Genomic DNA, 7,789 nt, shown 5'->3' with positions numbered 1-7,789 from the left:
CATGTTTTAGCTGTGATGTCAGTCTGGACGGGGACAGTAATCAGGCCATGTTTTAGCTGTGATGTCAGTCTGGACGGGGACAGTAATCAGGCCATGTTTTAGCTGTGATGTCAGTCTGGACGGGGACAGTAATCAGGCCATGTTTTAGCTGTGATGTCAGTCTGGACGGGGACAGTAATCAGGCCATGTTTTAGCTGTGATGTCAGTCTGGACGGGGACAGTATCAGACCATCTCTGCTCCCGCTTGGCAGTTAGCAACGACCGCATTGCATAGCAAACTCTGTGCTTCACTGTCCCTAATGGCATCCTTTCACTGTCAATCTATTGGCACTCTATTCCCTATATAATGCTCTACTTTTTACCAGAACCCTACGGGCCTTAACCCTACTGGCCTTAGTCTAAAGTAGTACACTGTATAGGAAATAGAGTGCCATTAGGGATGCAGCGATTGGTTTATTGTTGTTGTTTCGTTAGATTTCTACCTCCAATCAGCTACATACGCCTGACTGTCATTTTATAAAGTATGTATATTTAAAATATCTACAATTCTTCATTGAATATAGATTTAAATAATTTGTTGCTAGTATCTAAAACCCGTATCTGAAACGTTATAAAAATGTTTATTTACTTTAATTACGGACTGTCGAGCATTGACTTTAACCTGTGTTTACAGCTTCAACCTTACAAAGAGTTTATATTTGATAACTCTAAACATTATATGTGGCACATAAAAGCATGAAACTCCCCAAAACATGTCTACTTAAACTGGCACTGGATGGAAGGACTTGATTGGAAACATACTGTAGTCCACGCCACCAGGCTATGCCATGCAGAAGGCTTGATGGGCACGGCACGGCGAGGAAAATATGACTTTAGTCTCAGAGACATAAACAACCCTGAGTAATTACACTGTGCAATTTGAAAATAACTCACGTACAAAATTACATTGTAAACAAATTTCATACAGCTGCTTGCTCATTGAGTTGAGAGAGAGAGAGAAAGAGAATGAGAGAGAGATTGAGAGCGATTGAGAGATAGAGAGCGAGAGAGAAAATGAGAGAGAATGAGAGAGAAAGAGAGATTGAGAGAGAGAGAGAAAGAGAGAGAGAAAGAGAGATAGATGAGAGAGAGACACAGAGAGGAATGAGAGCGAGAGAGAATGAGAGAGCATGAGAGAGAAAGGTCCTGCTATGTCAGATAGAACAAACCAACACAAGATAGAGAGAGAGAGAGAAAGAGAGAGAGAGAGTAGATAAAATAACTCTATTGGCATGTGTACTCTTTAGCTATTAGAAATAGTTACTTGAGAATCCCCAAGCATTTATTATAATGTCTATTAAGTTATCAAGGACCTCTTCAAAATGCAATCTATTTCATGTTCAGATGTGGAAATGTGAGACTGTATGTCTTACCTGTAGGCATTATGGGGATTTAGAAAGAGAAACTGTGCTTGTATTCATGTTTTTTGCCTCCCTAAAATGGCACCCTATTCCCTTTAAAGTGCACTACTTTTGACCAGAGCCCCATAGGGAAAAGGGTGCCATTTGGTCAGAAACTACCGTACAGTACTACATGATATATAGGAATATATATATATATATATATATACAAAAGTAGTGCACTATATTGGGAATAGCATGTCATTTGGTACACTACCATTGTGTCTGCTAGATTATACCAGTATATGTTGATCAGAGCCAGTGCAGCGTTGCTCTATAACTCTTCTCCTGGACTAGTCAGTAGGGGAAGTAGGAAGAATATAGGGCTATTAGAGAAAGTAGGTTTACAATTGGATACCCATTATATCAGTAGGCTTCCCACCAATTGATTGACTGGAAGGTAGAGACATAGTTACTATTGTTCACTGTGTAACTATTGCTATAAAATGTCCCTGTTTGACTGTGTGTGTGTGGTGTGTGTGTGTGTGTGTGTGTGTGTGTGTGTGTGTGTGTGTGTGTGTGTGTGTGTGTGTGTGTGTGTGTGTGTGTGTGTGTGTGTGTGTGTGTGTGTGTGTACATGTAATCAATAGAGGATCAAGCCTACATTCCATTTAGTTTGTTTTTTTTACTCCTACAAAATACAAGATGAACATATTCTCCTTCTCTGTATATTTAATCTATAAACTCATTAGGAACAATCAGCGGTGTGTAAATCTAAATGATTTGTGCCACAGCCGCGGAGGGACGAATACATTGTTCTTCATCCCAAATGCCACCCTTTTCCCTATATAGTTCACTACAATTGACCAGAGCCCGTAAAGAACACTAATTCCCTATATAGTGCACTACTGTACCATTTAGAAAGTTGGTACAATGCTCATTGGCACTATAGCCTTGTAAAGCCTTGTATAGCCTTGTATAGCCTTGTAAAGCCTTGTATAGCCTTGTATAGCCTTGTAAAGCCTTGTATAGCCTTGTATAGCCTTGTAAAGCCTTGTAAAGCCTTGTATAGACTTGTAAAGCCTTGTATAGCCTTGTATAGTCTTGTATGGCCTTGTATAGCCTTGTATTGTCTTGTATAGCCTTGTATAGTCTTGTCTAGTCTTGTATAGCCTTGTATAGTCTTGTATAGCCTTGTATAGCCTTGTATTGTCTTGTATAGCCTTGTGTAGCCTTGTATTGTCTTGTATAGCCTTGTGTAGCCTTGTATAGCCTTGTATAGCCTTGTGTAGCCTTGTATTGTCTTGTATAGCCTTGTGTAGCCTTGTGTAGCCGTGTATAGCGATTAAGGCAGCCCCCTGCACCTCTCTGATTCAGAGGGTTAAATGCAGAAGACACATTTCAGTTGAAAGCATTTAGTTGTACAACTGACTAGATATCCTGTGTAACAGTGTATAGCCGTTTCGACCAGTTGAAATAATATCCTCGTGCTGACAGAAGGCAGTTAGTACCTAGCACACAGTCAGAGATAAAGACTAACACACACAGGCCTGCCGTGGTGTCTGTGTGTTGATGGAGGACTTCCACTAGGCTGCTGAGGGAAGGAGACATACAGATAGACACAGCCCAGCCGTTGGGAGTCTAGATGGGGTTAATCGAGCTGCTAAACCCCCTAACTTCCACATCATACCGCCTAATTATTTTCAGCTCAGCCCTGTTTACCTTCTGAAGGTCCTGCTATGTCAGATAGAACTAACCAACATGAGAGAGAGAGAGAGAGAGAGAGAGAGAGAGAGAGAGAGAGAGAGAGAGAGAGAGAGAGAGAGAGAGAGAGCGAGAGAGAGAGAGAGAGAGAGAGAGAGAGAGAGAGAGAGAGAGAGGTCTGAGTTCCTTCCACCTCTACAGTAAATCGAAATCAGCTGGACCCTAAAATACCGATACGTTTGGTAATAAATTGTCGGCGCCCCTCCAATGGCCTGCTAACGCCAGAATGCAGAGCACCGCCCAAAGGAATATTTGTCAGGGCTGCCCCAAACTGTCTCAGTGATAGAGAGAGAGAAAGAAGGAGAAAGAGAGGGTGAAAAATCTCATGCCCTGGAGGTGCAGCGAGCTGACAGCTCTTCCCTGAGGCTGGAGATCCAGAGGACAGCCGTGGGATTGGTGGAGGGATCTGCCCTGCAGCTCGTTCTCTTAGGATAGTGACTGCCGAGGTACTTAGCAACTCTGCCCAGAGTGTCTGCCATTGACCTTTTTGTTGATCAAACAGCACAGGTCCACCACTCATCCAATAGAGTCAAAATACTCTAGATCACCAGGTGGTAGTAGCTTGTTTGACTTGTGCCTCCGGTAGATAGCTATTATTAGCCAACTAGTAGGCAACACACATTGTTTTTGTGTCTAGCTAGCTAGATTTTGTTTGTAAGCCTTTGTTTAATACTAGCCAGATGGCCACAACTAGATAACTAGTGTAGCTAGCAACATTATAATTAAATCACAATGGATTCATTGTTTTAATGATCTGCCTGTAAGTGGCCTGTAAGCTGCCAAGAGACAGTGGAGAGGCTAGCTAGCTATGTTGTGCTACTGGCAAATGATGATGCTAGCCGTTAAGCTAACGTTAGCGAGCAAGTGAACTGACACTAAGCACTATGGGATAATGGAGAATGAATAAAATAATGTCTACTTGCTAGATAGCTAGCTTGGTAAAGCATTTAGTGTTTTTGTGCATTGTTCTACACATACCACCCAATTCGTTCCATATGAAGTGTATCTGAAAAAGGTCCCCCTTTTCATCAGAAAAAAACTCAAATACACTTCATATGGAACGAATAGGGTGGTATGTGCAGAACAATGCACAAAAACACTAGCTATCTAGCAAGTTAGACCAGGAAAAAAATGCCCTGTTTTTCCCCTGTTTTTCATGTTCACTCCTGTCAGCTTCCGGACGTGGAGGCTTGTTGTCCGCTGCCAAGCAACGCGATTCTACAAGTACAAACGGCAGGTTCGGCTGTACCGGGTTGGTAATGCAGCGATTTCTTCCCATAAAAGAAGAAGGAATGGCCTCTTACTGCGCTAAGTACCTATCGACAGTCAGATTTGTGTCTAGGATCAATGATTAGGTGGTGGACCGAAGACGAAAAACGTGAAGTTGATCGTTTGTGGACTTCAAATGAACAACACATCAGCTGGATGTGACCAGGCGAAAAAACCTTTCCAAGGCAAACCGCTACACACAGCATAATTGTCACCATGCTAGCTAAAGTAACATCCTAGTCAACATAGGTAATATAATTAATGCGTTAGTAAACCCGCTACAATCATGCAGTAATGTTACAGTGTACAGTCAGTAAGTAGTTAGGCCCCGGTGGCAGTTAATTAATAAAACTAAAAGCTTACCTTGTCTTGAAAGAGTTCCAGTGTTGTGTTGGATAGTCATAACAAGCTAGCTAAGATAGCATCCCTCTGTTTGAGTCGGATGTTGAGTAACTAAACTAGCCAGCTGCATTTTCTAGCTAAGTATGTGAAACTGAAAGTGAAAACAATGTATGAAATCACTGTCACTCTCTCACTTCTCCTTCGTTTTTGAATAAATTAATTTGTTGAAAAATGTTGTCTTTCCCTCTCTTTGAGTCAACTACTCACCACATTTTATGCACTGCAGTGCTAGCTGGTCGTAGCTTATGCTTTCAGTACTAGATTCATTCTCTGATCCTTTGATTGGGTGGACAACATGTCAGTTCATGCTGCAAGAGCTCTGATAGGTTGGAGGACGTCCTCCGGAAGTCGTCATAATTACTGTGTAAGTTTATGGAAGGGGTTGAGAACCATGAGCCTCCTAGGTTTTGTATTGAAGTCAATGTACTCAGAGGAGGACGGAAGCTAGCTGTCCTCCGACTACACCATGGTGCTACCCTACATAGTGCTGCTGAGGCTACTGTAGACCTTTAAACAGTGTGTTTTAATCAATTATTTGGTGACATGTCAATATATTTTTTTTTATGAAATTCACTGAGGAGTATGGTCCTCCCCTTCCTTCTCTGAGGAGCCTCCACTGTTCGACACGGTCTGCTCAGACCAATTTGTCGAACTGTTAAACTTGAAACCAATCAGAACTCCCGTACATACCCCTCTTGATGAAGGCAGCCAATTGCCTGCTTCTATCTAAGATGTAAACACAGCCTCAAGTAAAACCTCTGGTGGCATTTTGTAAACAACGCATAATATTATATTGTATACCAACTCACCGGGCCCTGTACAGAGTAACAGGTTTTAAACAAACGTGCATTCATATAATATGCATAGAAACCCAAAATAAAATCAATTTACTGTAGAAAGATGTGTGTGTCATGTATGCTAGAACGGAGGTATAAAAATGACAGCTGCATACGGTATGCATACTAGACAACATAGCATATCCTACATATATAGCATATTAATCTAGCGGTTGGGGTGGCTGGTAGCCTAGTGGTTAGAACTGTTGGGCCAGTAACAGACGAGTTCCTAGATCGTATCCCCGAGCTGACAAGGTACAAATCTGTCGTTCTGCCCCTGAACAATGCAGTTAATCCACTGTCCCTAGGCTGTCATTTTAAATAAGAATTTGTTCTTAACTGACTTGTCGAGTAAACATTTAAAAAATTGCCAACATGGCATATCCTACACATATAGCATATTATTCAACAATGTACATTTCAAGCACATACAGTACCAGTCAAAAGCTTGGAGACACCTACCCATTCAAGGGGTTTTCTTTATTTTTACTATTTTCTACATTGTAGAATAATAGTGAAGATGCCTAAAGTATGAAATACCACATTTGAAATCATGTAGTAACCAAAAAAGTGTTAAACACATCAAAATATAGTTCATATTTGAGATTCTTCAAAGTAGCCACCCTTTGCCTTGATGACAGCTTTGAACACTCTTGGTATTCTCTCAACCAGTTTCATGAGGAATGCAAATAGCAAAGTTGTCTATGGCGTTATTTGAAGTATCTCAATATAGTGTAACCTACCAATCACTGTGCCTTCAGAAAGTATGCACACTTAGATTTTTTTAAACATTATGTTTTGTTACAGCCTGAATTTAAAATGGATCACAATTTAGATTTTTTGGGGTTACTGGCCTACCCACAATACCCCATAATGTCAAAAGGGAACTACGTTTTTTTTTTTTTTTTTTTTTTTTTTTACAAATTAATAAAAAAATGTAAAGATGAAATGTCTTGAGTCAATAAGTATTCTACCCCTTTGTTATGCCAAGCCTAAATACATTCAGGATTAAAAAATGTGCTTATCAAGTTACATCGTAAGTTGCATTGACTCACTCTGTGTGTAATAATAGTGTTTAACATGATGTTTACAGATAATTGTAAGGTCCCTCAGTCGAGCAGTGAATTTCAAACACAGATTCTTCCACAAAGACCACGGAAGTATTAAAATGCCTTTCAAAGAAGAGCACCTATTGGTAGATGGGTAAAAATAAAAAAGCAGACATTGAATATCCCTTTGAGCATGGTGAAGTTATTAATTACTCTTTGGATGGTGTATCAATACACCCAGTCACTACAAAGATACATGCATCCTTCCTAACTCAGTTGCCAGAGAGGAAGGAAACCGCTCAGGGATTTCACCATGAGGCCAATGGTGACTTTAAAACAGTTATAGAGTTTAATGACTGTGATAGGAGAAAACCGAGGATGGATCAACAACATTGTAGTTACTCCACAATACTAACCTAAATAACAGAGTGAAAAGAAGGAAGCCTGTACAGAATAAAACTATTCCAAAACAATTCATCCTGTTTCTAATAAGGCACCAAACTGGGCTCCTGGGTTGTGCAGTGGTCTATGGCACTGCATCTCAGTACCTGGTTTGAATCCAGGCTGGATCACACCCGGCTGGGATTTTATTTTACTAGGCAATTGACTTGTTGACTTGTAGTAATACTGCAAAAAAAATTGGGTACAGAGACGAGAACTCTACCATCTACGTCAAAAGCCTGGGCACCTGATGGGAACAGTAGAATTCTCATCACTGCCTGTTACAATGGTAAAACATAATCTGTTTTTCACTTCGTCGTAACTGATTCTATTTTCAATTTAGTCTTCGTGATGCTCTAACAAGCATATATCTGTAGTTAGTACTCTTCAATTCTAAAATGCACTACATTTTGTAAGACAAAACCCACGAAGAGAAGACAAAATGAAAATGCATATGAGATCTTAATGTCTAATAGTGACAACAGGGCTAGTTCAAACTGCAGTACGATGGTTATCGTCACAGGTGAGTGAATCAGCCCGTGCCTGGTGAACAGCACTTGGTTGATCTCTGGGAGCAGGACAGGACTGGAGAGCTCAATAGATCATGGGAGACAAAGTGAGTGATAATAACGAAGAAAAAAAAAATCCT

This window comes from Salmo salar, chromosome 29 (genome assembly GCF_965601325.2).
Source record: "Salmo salar chromosome 29, fSalSal1, whole genome shotgun sequence".
NCBI lineage: Eukaryota > Metazoa > Chordata > Actinopteri > Salmoniformes > Salmonidae > Salmo > Salmo salar.
The sequence above is the reverse complement of the archived record's forward strand: the minus strand, read 5'-3'. Positions refer to the sequence as shown.